The 12,564-nt window shown below is 45.4% G+C and overlaps 2 long non-coding RNA genes across 8 annotated transcripts in view; one reads left to right on the top strand and one right to left on the bottom strand.

Moving 5' to 3' along the window:
* The window catches only part of LOC140608820 (uncharacterized), a 54,770-nt gene extending 46,819 nt beyond the window's left edge, over positions 1-7,951 (bottom strand). For 5 of the 6 annotated variants that reach the window (XR_012010808.1, XR_012010805.1, XR_012010806.1 and 2 more), the window contains exon 1: positions 7,657-7,951. This is a non-coding gene — a long non-coding RNA (uncharacterized lncRNA). Of the gene's footprint in view, positions 1-6,353; positions 6,466-7,656 lie in introns of all 6 variants that reach the window. The other variant, XR_012010809.1, reaches the window with a different exon arrangement.
* A 12-nt stretch (positions 7,952-7,963) lies between these two features.
* Positions 7,964-11,803, top strand: LOC140608819 (uncharacterized). Of its 2 annotated transcripts, XR_012010804.1 has the most exons (4): positions 7,964-8,039; positions 8,451-8,582; positions 9,170-10,110; positions 11,397-11,803. It is a non-coding gene; the product is annotated as an uncharacterized lncRNA (long non-coding RNA). The 2 variants fall into 2 exon arrangements; XR_012010803.1 differs by having other exon boundaries at positions 9,170-11,803.
* The last annotated feature ends 761 nt before the right edge of the window (positions 11,804-12,564 follow it).

Here is a 12,564-nt window from a genome sequence, read left to right as displayed (position 1 = left end):
CGGGACTCCACCGCCGGAGCCACCAGGCTTCGCAGTTCCAGCAAAGGCCGGCCCCCCGAATTCTGCCCCGGGCTGGGGGCAGAAGCAGCACAGCCTGGGCAGAGAGGCGGCGCAGGCCCCGGCGGGCACGGAGCGCTGCAAAGACGGCTGACGGGCGCGCAGCAGCGCCGAGCTCTGCGCCTGCAGCCAGGCCGGCGGCCACGGGCGGAGGGGCCGGGCCGCGGCCCAGTGGCTCCGGGAATGATGGAGTGGCCTTTAATTGTGGATACTCGGAAACCTGGGAAGCGTTGGCAACAAAGCAAGAATGGAGAGGCTGCTGGCAGCCGGATGACAGGCTGGAGGGCGAGCCTCCACCCACCTAAATGGTTAAATGGCCGGTTTGCCAAGGCCACTGAGCAAAGTGTTACCTCACCACGGGGCAGATTAAAATATGCATTTTCTCCTAATTGAGCATAGTGAAATCAGCCGGCGGTCCTGTCACAAGCGCAGGAATGAATTGTCACAGCACGAAACACGCTACTCGACAGAGCATCTATTATAGGGGAGAAAAGAGCCACATAAACTTCCTTCACGTTGGAATTTCAACCGGTTTGTGGTCTGGTGGGCTGGGAGAAGCCTATGTGAAATGGTCACCCAGCTATCCCGATCTCCTAGAACAGCAGCTCACGATCTGATTGTAGGGTTATGCGCCTGTGGCACACCCCTATTGGGCAAGAGAGCTAAACACCCTTTATACCGATTGTCCTTTAAAAAAAAATATTTTATACACTTACACATTTAAAAACATATCAGGGCAAATGTATGCAAGGCAAATCCCATTTTTTCTACTGTTTTCCAGTAAAAAAATTTAAAGTGTGTCCTTATAAGAAAACAGAAAATCCCATGAGAGAATAAGTCCATCCTGGCCCCAAATCTGGTACAGGACTGGACAGAGACGCTTAGAACCTGGGGCGATGTGAAAGCCTCTCTCCCTCACACAGATCCCTGGGAGATGCTAGCACCACCTTGGCATGAAAGCTTCCACGACAGGCTTATTTCTGCTCAGGCCTCCTGCCACCACTGGATGGTGTTAGTTATGAGACCTGTCAAGCCAAGTTGATGACACTGGAACAGTCAGAACCTGTGTTCTCCATTTTTAACTTCAGGGTCTTTGATATTTTTAACACGTTGAATAGTGCTTTTTGGTCCTTTCTTTTTCTGCTTAAATATCCCTCATTTCAGACTGTCTGTAGACTTCACCATCCTAATTCCCTTCAATTTCTCTCTTCAGTGGAGGCATCCATGTGAACTCAACGACAGGGCCCTTGTGGCCCAAAAGTACATCTCAGATGGGTGGAAAACACCCATGCGGTTGGCACCCTCTGGGCTCACAGCCGCCTGAAACCCACTGTCGTTTTCATAGGAAGCATCATGACTGCATCCCAGTAATGGAGTCTGTGCATCTAAATGCAGGACTGCATTTATTTTTATTAGCTTCCTTGTTATGGTTTCAGCCATGTTATTACCCATCCAGGACTTTTTTTTAAAAAAGATTTTATTTATTTATTCATAAGAGACCCTGAGACAGAGAGGCAGAGACACAGGGAGAGGGAAAAGCAGGCTCCATGCAGGGAGCCCGATGCGGGACTCGATCCCAGAACCCGGGATCATGACCAGAGCCCAAGGCAGACACTCAACCACTGAGCCACCCAGGCGTCCCCATTGAGGACATTTTGAATCCTGATTGTGTCATCAATAAAGCAGCTGTTTCTCCTACTGATATGCTATATCTATGAACTGGATAAGCAGATTTCTTTGCGTTCAAAACAAAGTCAATGAGAAAAATATGCACCGAGTTCAAGCACAGAGCCTGTGGCATCCTCTAGAAGCCTCTCCACGTTTGTCAGAATTCTTCTGACTTACCAAATGGCTGACTTACTCAGCCATTGGCTGGAAAGTCTTTCTCAATTGGAGCTTCTTGGCAGCAGGGACTATGGTCACTCAGTAAATACTTGTGAGTAAAAGCAATGGAAAAAATTTGAGTTCTATTTATTCTTTTAAAAAGGACAATCGGCTGGCTCAACTGGTAGGGCATAAGACTCTTGATCTCAGGGTCATGAGTTCAGGCCCCACTTTGGGCATAGAATTTACTTTAAAAAAGAAGAAGGACAATCATACTTTAGTGTAAGATTTCGGTATGATTACAGGTAACCATAAAGAAAATACTGTCTCTGAGATCCTGATAAAATACATGATGTAGAAAATGTAATCCATATATAGAAATGCAAATACAGTATCTTTCCCTGGAGACACAATGGACTATAATGACTTCTTTAGTTCTAAGAAATGATTGGAGATAAAAATAGACTAATTAGCTTTAATTAACACATTTTCTTATTATTCTTCCCCGCTAGTGACATTAGCTTATGTTCAGTCTTTGGTAGTTACACACATATCTCGTTCTTGGAGCTTAAAGTCAGGAGATGTGGGTAAAGACCCTGATATCCACTGATCCACGCAGGGTCCCTGGAAGGTCACTTATGTCACTTATGTCACAATTGGTGGTGCCTGGGTTGCCTCAGGTCAGGAGACAGGGGAGGCCAGCAGTGAGGGCGGGCTATATGGGTGGCTCATCTGGCCTGAACGTAGGGTCTCTGGTCCCTGGTCACTGAGACTCTAATCCTAATGTTACTTGATTTCCAGATACTTCCTTACCCATCCCCATAGTTAAATACCACTGTAGCATTGGAGACTGGGAGACTGCTCCCAGTAACAGAAACAGCAAAATTAGGAACAGCTAACATTCACTGGCTGTTTACAGAGTGTGTATGCATTTTCAGGCCTGGTGCTCACAAGAACCTGGAGGTTCTACCTCTAATGGTGGTTGTATTTTTATCCCTTTCATGGACAGAAGCTTAGGCTGTGGGGTCACTTGCCCAAATCATGAAGCAGAGTCAATAGCCTGACTCCAGAGGGTTTGCTCCTGACCACTAGGCAACACTGCCTTCCTTATCAGTCTACACTGGATGTGGTTTGGTTACATTTAATTCCACAAGTAATACCTGAGTTCCCATCACATGTAGACACTGTGTTAGATGGAAGAGACTTTTCTTGTCAAAAGGCAAAATTCCTAGCTGTGTGCATCTTACAGTCCATGGAATTAGGTTTTACAGCCTCAAAGCCTGATTGAGTTAAAATATCCAGAGCTTATTTCTCACTCAAGCTGCATGTCCACTGCAGATAAACTGGGGTCTCTGCTCACTATGGATCACTCAAGGACACAAGCTACATTGAGATCTCCCAGAAGAGGGGAAGAGGTAGGCACAGAGGACTCCCACTCTTCCCAGAAGAGACACACATCCCTTCCACTCCCTTCACATTGTCCACAATAAATCCATGGCTCCCAGGCTCAAAGAGGGGCCTGATAATGCAATCTCCTGACAACAACCCCCACATGGAGGCTAAGACTTCCTGCCTCACAAGGCAGAATGTGGTATGTCCTAAGCTGCATGCGCCATACATCAAAAGGGCCTGGCAAATAATTTCCTTTTGTGGGACCAGGAAAGATGGGCTTTGTGAGATAAGCGAGACTGTAGTTGGCAACACTTGGGGTGCAGTGGGGTGAGGACCTGAGTTGAGAGAAGAGTAAGAGTAGAGGCTGAAAGTGGGGAAGGGGGAGGCCACTGGGAGTAAAAATCTGGTCTAGAGCACAGAGTGCGAGGTGGTGTGTAATAAGGACAAGGCAGAAGGCTGCACCGAGCCTGCATGGAGAAATCTGTGGTTCATTCGGTGGCCTGTGGAAGGCACTGGAAGCAATGGCTGTGATATGATCAGAGAGCTGAGCTCTAGGAAGTTTCTCCAGACAGCAGCAGCAGAGAGGGGAGTTTGAAGTAGTGGCTTCAGGGGCAGGAAGGAGGCTGTTTCAATCCCTCAGGGGAGGGGGCGAGTAGGCGCGGGAGGGCCAGGGCTAGGGAGCCAGTGAGGATAGAAAGTAAAGGATGGGTAGAAATAAAACCCCCAGAACCACAGAGTCACACATGCTATCAGGCTAGATAATCAAATATAATCAGAGAGAGTGGGAAAAGGAGGGAGGAGAGGAAAAAAAAAAGAAAAAGCCCTGATTTCAAGCCTACATGAGGTTCTTGGATGACCGATGGTACCTCTTGAGAAGCCACAAGTATTATCTACAACAAGGTCACACCAAATCTTACGTCTGTGGAAAACAGGAATCCATCCTGGTCACATGAATGTCTTACTAGGCAAGAGCCTGTTGCCAACCCTGTAAAATATGTTCTTCTCCCAGGAACATGTGACTTAAGTCACTATTTAGCTAATAAGTGTGCAATAGGATTTGTGTGCTAACCCTTACACATCAGCACTAACCATGGAAAAGTCTTTTACAACCTGTACTTAGTACAGGGGCCTGAAGCTGGTATGAAAATATGCTTATCTTCCTCGGACTTAGAAACATACATATTTTATGCAAAGATTTTTGGAAACATTAAGGAGAGACCATGTGTCGGTGAGTTTATTCTATATGCATGACCAAGAATTCAATTCAGGAAACCTGAGACAGATTATAGGGGATTTTGCAGAGTCAGCGCTGTGTTACACACCGATCACTATCATGAAGTCCAAGGTCTAATTAACCCTACTTCGATGGAACTACAATCAAAATCCACTGAGGCTAAGGTTATTTTAACTTCAATCCGGTCTTCCACACGTCAGAGAAGCTCAGCAAATACCCCCATCTAATCTGCCTTGCACAGCAGGTGTATCTGTGAAGGCTTAGGATCTGCTTTCCAGTGAATATAAAGCTTTTGTTTTATAATGAATCATATGCATCAGTAAACATACTTTAATGGTTTCATGTTGTTGTCTTATAATTAGATCAGGAATTCCAGACAGTCTAGTAAACAGGAGAATCCAAAGCCTGGAAATAGGAGTTAGCTTTTTCTGGGGATTTTTGGCATGATATGGCAAGCATATAGCTTCCATACTGAAGGAGCAGGTTCTAGAAAATGAGTCCCAGAAAACCACACAAGGTCTTGCTACTTGAGTGTGGTCTGTGGCTCAGCAGCATCAGGACGACGTGGGAGCTTGTGAGAAATGCAGAGTCTCAGGCTCTGGCTCAGATCTACTGAATCAGAATCAGCATTTTACCGAGATTGCCAGGGGATGTGTGTACACGCTGAAATCTGAGAAGCACTGACACGAGGCACCCACCACAGCAAGTGGACTAAAGAAATTTAAGTGAGGGGATCCCTGGGTGGCTCAGTGGTTTAGCGCCTGGCTTCAGCCCAGGGCGTGATCCTGGAGTCCCAGGATCGAGTCCCACATCGGGCTCCCTGCATGGAGCCTGCTTCTCCCTCTGCCTGTGTCTCTGCCTCTCTCTCTCTGTGTCTCTCATGAATAAATAAATTTTTAAAAATCTTTATGTATGGAGAAACAGAGAAAGAGAGAGATGAAGGCCTAAGAGCATTACCACCGCGGTAGCAATGAACACACCTACAATATGGCTATCTGGATATCTACACACCACTCTCCAATAAAAATAATCAGAGCTTTCAGAGAAGTGGCTGATTCTGAACTAGGGCATAGAAAACACAAGATGAGCCTGGAACATCTTGTAGTGCCAGAAAATAAGAAAATGCTCGAAAAAAGATGAGAGCCTGTCAAAAGAACACAGCGGTCAACCTGGAAGAGCCAAAAGCTAAAACAATCTAGCAAGAAAACATACCAGTAGATTCTAACATAAAGTAAAATAAATATCCCTAAATAGATCAATCGATCAATCGATCTATAAATAAGTGCTAAAAACACATAAATAACTGTGGTAAAATACATATAACATGAAGTTCGCCATCTTGACCATTTTTAAGGGCACAGGGGTTTGTGGCAATAAGTACATTTACATTGTTGTACAATGGGCATCACCGCCCAGCCCCAGGACTCTTTCTATCTTGCAAAAGTGAAACTGCATCCATTAAACAATAATTTCCCATTCTCCTCTGGCAACCACCATTCTACTTTCTGTCTCCATGAATTCAACTACCCTGGCACCTCACATGAGTGAGTGGAATCGTACAGTATTTGTCCTTCTGTGACTGGCTTAGTTCACTCAACATAATGTCCTCAGGATTCATCTATGTCATAGCCTGTGTCAGAATCTCCTTCCTTTTAAGGCCACTGTATGTGCACCCCACGTTTCGTTTATCCCTTCGTCCGTCAGTGGACACTTGTGTGGCTTCCATCCCTTGGCTATTGTGAATAGTGCTGCCAAGAATACATGATATCCTGCTTTTAGATCCACAAACTCTTCACTGAATTATCAGATTCTTACAATATCCCTGGGAAATAAGTATTATTATTACCTTCTTGTTTTTCAGATGAAAACACAGGGGCTCAAAGTATCATGGCTACCAAATGATGCAGCGGGGTCTTGAATGCGGGTTACAAATCAACAGGCCTTGAGGTTCGGCTCCACTGATTAAACAGAGCAGACCACATACATCTTTCATTTGCTTTTGGAAAAGAAACACTGGCTAGAAGAATATCCTCCCTGGGACTTGACTGGACAGCAGAGAGAGATTAAACTGTCCTGGGTTTTCGAAATAATGGGAGTACTACCATTCTAGGTTTCAAAAACCATATGAAACATTTTTAGGGGTCCAGAGTTAATTTAGCTCTTTTCCCCATCAAATGTTGTTTTCTCTTCTGGAAGCTCCTGAGGCCTTGAATGAGAAGGTGAGCAGGGTACACATCTACCACAATGATGGGTTCTGTGTCTTTCCCATTATACACCCTCCCTCCGTTGAGACTAGAGGATCTGACCCCCACAGGGACCTGGCTGGATTGGGGTTTGGGAGGAGGGAGTGAAGGGGAGTCTTGAGCTTGGGTGGGGTCAGTGTGGACAGCATTGGTTCCTGGGGTAACTAGTAGGCAGAACCACCCTCCTGCGCCTGGCCCTCAGGAAAAGCTGTCCCTGGCCCTGCTGAAAGGCGCCAAAACATTAACTGCCTGTAATTTTGACATGGCAGATATTTAATAAGGAACAAATTAGCACTTGGGTCTTTTTTTCCTGAGACAATCCAATTTCTATGCCAGGCACCAACTTCTATATTTCAAAATGCATTTTTGAAGGTTAATTAGAGAAGCAGCAGAGATAGTGTTTTCCAAGAGGGATTTTTCTGGTTCCTTCCAGGTCTATGGATTGCAGAAAAAATAACTTTCACACACTGTAAATTGAGTATGTGAAGCTGTGAGAATAAACCCATCTCATTAGTCATCATGTCAATTATAGTATCTAAGGAACAATTCTGTAGCAATAGCATATTTATTTGATGTTGCAAAAGCTACCTGGACCCACCGTTAGGATGGTATTTGCTCTTAATGCTCCGAGTACCTCTTTAACAAAATGGCACTCCATAAAAATTTAGTGTGTTCCTACTGTAATTAAATGGCCCTAGTCATTTTTGCATTTATGATATAAACTATAATGGCTGTAAAACCCTGCAATTAACTTTCCTTGCGCCAACATTTCATACTTGAGAAATTCTCATTACAAATTTCATTACTGATTCACTTATCTGTAATTTGTCCTATGTAACCTAAAGAATATTAACAAATTTAGAGTCACTTTTGCTCTATTAAAAACTAAATATAAAAGTCTTTCACCTAGCAAGTCAATCTTGAGATTTCAACGGGCCCCGGAATGGTTCGAGCTCGGTGGTGAGGCCGGGAAGGGGAAACGATGGTCTGACCGCAGGGAAAGGAGCCAACGTGGAGGCAAATAAGTGGGTGGCACCGAGCCCTTCCGCCTCCTCAGCCAGCGGCACAGTCGCGCTTGAGCCAGGCCTGGGGAACAGGGGACGCCGCACCTGGAAAAGTGACAGGGAGGGACATGAAGGCCCGGGGCTTCCTATCCCAGGGCCTGGGGCTTCTCTCACTTCCGCTTCCGGTGTGCTTTGGGTGAAAGGTCAGGGCTGACGGGAGCCGCGCCTGCGCAGTTGTCTCTGGCTCTTCCGCTCTGGTAGCGAGTCTGTCAGAGGAGCCTGGTTGTGAGTACAAACCACAAAATTTTTCTTTTCTTTTCTTTTTTTCTTTTTTATGCCGAGGGTATGTGCAGGGAAATTCTTCTCGGTCAACAGGGATGCAGGACATTGGGGGTGTGGGGATGGGTGGGGGCGAAGGGACAGTGAGGAGTGGCAGGTACCGAAGGGCAGAGGGAGGGGAGAAGGTGACTGGAGAGTGTGATGCTGTAGGATGTGGGCGGAGTTACCGCGACTGGCGATGACGGGATCTAGGGTCGGACCAGGGGGAGGGGGTGCCTTGGGGAGAGTTGGTGCAGGTCGAGGAACTGAGAGGCCAGGTGTTGGGAAGGGCAGCGTGGACAAGGGGTTCAGCGGGAGAGGGAAGGGGAGGGCCCCTGCCTGAGTTATGCTTACGCTGCCCTTTGCCTTCTCCCCTAGGCGCCGCCGCCCACTGGCTTGTGGTGAAAGCTGGAGAAACTTTCTGCCTCCTCTCAACCCCTGGCCCCACTTTTTAAGGCAGAAACCAATCTACACCCACATTCAAGCCAAGTGAAGGTTGTCTGACTTGGGGTAGGTGTCGGAACCCCTCTGGGGTTCCCCAGGCTGCCAGACTGGGAAAGGAAGGGCTCCCCTAGATCGACCGCTGAGGCTCCCTGTGTTCCTCTCAGGACAGCCCATTTCCTAGTAGCTAAAAGCAAGGGCCTCTCCCCATCCAACGAATGGGTGCCAAAGCCACGTTAGCTCAGGGTGCCAACAGCCACGTTAGCCCCTGCGTTTCCAGAACACAGATCTCCACGAGGAAGCGCCTGAGTAAATATTTCCCCCCAATAACCTCCTATCTCAGCATTTTGCTGCCTTCCATAACTGCATTCATTTTATTCTAATTTGTAATTAACTTTTACAAAATTAAATTGGAGATAGAAAATTACTGTCCCGACATAAATAATCCTGCTGCGGGATGTGGCAGTGTTAACACAATCAACAATACGATTCATAAATGAAAGAAATGTTGTCATACTTATTACTTCTGTGTGCTCCATCTTTTATAGAATATTACAGTGTAAATTGAAATTTTATATGATTTAATAAACCTCAAAAAGATATTATGGCCAAGTAACCACATAACTGTAACAAATTGTCCTCCTCCCTCATTACAGAGCTTTTCTCCTCACACGGGGCTCAGCCTCATTATCAGAGCGGTGTCTTTGACAACCTGGAGCCCATTAAAAACACCTTGAAGAAAGGGTACCCCACACTGTGGAGCTTCAAAATCTATACCAAGCTGGAGTCCTTAAGGATGGTGTTACAACATGAGCAAGCGGCTCCTTCATTTTTCATCCTAGGGTATCAAGGAACAGACATGTTATCTGGCCCCTATGTGACTGACCCCGGCCACGTTGCACGTCGCCACCAAGACACTGAAGTCAAATAATCGAAATAGCAGCGGAGGACCTCTCTGCTGGGGTTTACAGCCCCTCCAAATCTTGAGCTGCTTTTATAGGGTTACTAGTTGAGATTTAAAGTTTCTTTGTTTTCAGAGCACCAGAGCTCCCATTTGCCACCAATTGCCATTTTTCAAAGGTTTCTGGCTCACCCAGGAATTCATTAGGGTGGTAGCAGAAGAAAGGGTGGATAGACTAGACCCACAGTGCAATCCCGACCCCGCTCCCCACTCCCCACTCCCTCACTTGGGGGCCCGAGCCTCACCCACACTCCCTTGTTTTCCAGTTTGGAAGGAGGAAGCCAGGGATGTGAGCACTCTCTAATCATATGCAGTGGTTTTCTCGGAGCCTGGTGTGATTTCTGGAGCTTCCAGCAATGTGTGGGACACACTCTGCACTGAAGAATTTAATGACTTGTTTTACTGCTGCCTGCCATCAATATTTATCTATATTAACTGAAGAAAGGCATTACTTGAAATGGCGTTTCACACCTCTGAGCATTATACAGTAATTCCAAAGTCGTAAGTTGTACCAAATTCTACGGGCAACCACAGAGATGCAGCATGAATGGAAATAACCCAGCTTGAAGTTGTGAAACTTGAACCGTCTGCAGCAATCTGGAAAGCCAAAGTCAAGATTATTAAGAGTTGCTAAAGGTGAGACTCTCTGGTTAGAAAGCAGTGGCAACAATCTTTCCTTTGCTCTCTGTTCCTTGAATTAATAAGAGCACTTTGCAAGTATACATAATAGACGAGAAACGCTCTCGAGAAAGGCAATGAGACGAGGCAAATGAGTACCTGGCTTCCTTCTGCCTTAATCATTCAGGCAAGCCGGCTGAATCATCCCTTCCATGTTTCCACTTACCCTTCCGGCCGGCAGTGTTCTCACTCTTGGTTTCCCCCTGCCAGGAAGCCATCTCTGACCCTGTTACCTCATGCCAACATTTTCTGGTTTGCATCTCTTCAACACACTTATGAAAAAAGTATCCTACTTATTCGAGGGCCTGTACCCTTGCTGATTGCCTGCCTCCCCGCTGGCACGGAAGTGCCTTGAGATCAGAAACACACCAGGCAGACAGCCGTTCTGTCTTTAGCACTGAGCCCAGGGCCTGGTATGTGGCAGGGGCCACTTTGATTTGCAGGGTGAATTACCCACCCTAGAAGATCCTGAGCTTGAAGCACTGTGGATACTTCTAGTATCCACACAGACCACATCATTTTGAGCCAACAGCTTTAAAAGGACCATGTAAGCATCCCATGCTTGAGCTTTACTCAAAGACCAGCAGTTTCAAGGATGAAAGGATGTAGGAGATCAGTTGGGCCAACCCTTCACCTCACAGAGGAGAGAACCTAGTCCCAGAGGGATTAAGAGACTCACTCTTCCAAGGTCGTTCAGTGCTTTGCAGAGGCAGAAGTAACTCCAGGACCTGGGCTTCTGGCAGCTGCTGGCTCTGGCTCTTTCTCAGATGCTGTGCTCTATCTCCAAAAATAAGCTCTCCAGCCAATGACTTCTAGAATAGCTTGACTTTCACATTGTGATCTAAAATGCACTTCCTATAATTTTCTCGTCTTTGGAAATTATGTTTATGGGACATCTGGGCGAGAGAATTAGTCCTCAATTCATAATAGATAAGGTTTACATTTTTAATAACGGGATTAGAACTTCAGGGAAACTTTATAACTGCACTATTAGCACACCACACTTAGGTTTTATATTAATACAAGATTACTGGCCCAATGACTTTACACACTTTGGAAGAAGCACACGACTTGGAAGAAGAATGGTGAACAGAAGGACACATGTTCACTGGGAGTCTGCTTCCCAGTCTTTCTGGAGTTGTAAAAGCCTGCTGTTACTTGGTGGCTTCTGTGAAACAGGACTGACACATTGCTTATTTCCTTTAAAAAACTATGACGTGGAATTCATTTATTTTCATTTTAAGGTTGGAAGCACTTCTTGAATAAACCAGAGATGCCCTGAAGAGTAAACTATAAGGATAAGAATCACTGAATAAGAAGCTGTAAACCAGTAGGTAAGACTGTGTACGTATCAGTCCACATTCAGACATGACTGTTAGCATGACTTATAAAGTCATTTATGTCCCTTAAATAAATAGATAGTGATTAAGAAAAGGGGGGGATTCCTGGGTGGCTTAGCGGTTGAGCATCTGCCTTTGGCTCAGGGTGTGATCCTGATCCAGGGATCGAGTCCCATGTCAGGCTCCCTGCATGGAGCCTGCTTCTCTCTCTGCCTGTGTCTCGGCCTCTCTCTCTGTGTCTTTCATGAATAAATAAATAAAATCTTAAAAAAAAAAAAAAAAGAAAAGGCGGGGGCTTGAGGGGGAACAAAGTCATTCGGGAAACAGCCATCCTGCTGTTTTCAGAAAAAAAGGGACAACATGGGCCCAAATCCATGCCATCCTAGGCATTAATTCTCAGAGTAAATAAAATTGTTGGCTAAATAAGATCGCTTTTCTCTGAATGTCATCTGTTTATCCACTGTTCTAAAAAAAAAATTATTAGCAAAGGTGAAGAAAAGCATGGCTCATAATATGGGCAGAATCTTTGAAAAAGGGGAAATATGTAAAGCTTTCTTTCAACATCAAATCAATATCTCATTTTCTTAGTGATTAGAGCATCCAGCTCTTAATGTGTTAACTGATAGATGATTCCAATCCTTTCTTTACTCTCTATATTTCCGAAGCAGGATCATTTTCATGTCTGTTGGCCATCGTGCCCGTACTCCCTGTATTAGGTCAGTGGAACATGCGCAGATGCAAAGACAGCTTTAGGTATCTCAAAATCAGAATCCGGAAATATTTTCTTCGTTCTTTTAAGCTAACAAGCAATGACAGGTATTCAAAGCATCGAGCTGTCAACGCTGTGACTTCGGCCGTCGCCTGCATCATAATCTGTTTCTTAGTAACACTTGGTCTGAGCAGCAGTAATAGAATTAATTATACTTCATTTTGCTGCCTTTAACAGTATTGACCAAATTTAAGAACAAATGAGAAGTGCTTATCAAGCTTGAAGAAAATAATCCATCAGTGGCACAATTTAAATTCTCTGCAGTTCTCTTATTAATCAAAGTAACACTTACTATCCTATCTC

Source organism: Canis lupus, chromosome 18 (assembly GCF_048164855.1).
Source record: "Canis lupus baileyi chromosome 18, mCanLup2.hap1, whole genome shotgun sequence".
Lineage (NCBI taxonomy): Eukaryota > Metazoa > Chordata > Mammalia > Carnivora > Canidae > Canis > Canis lupus.
The sequence above is the reverse complement of the archived record's forward strand: the minus strand, read 5'-3'. Positions and strand labels throughout refer to the sequence as shown.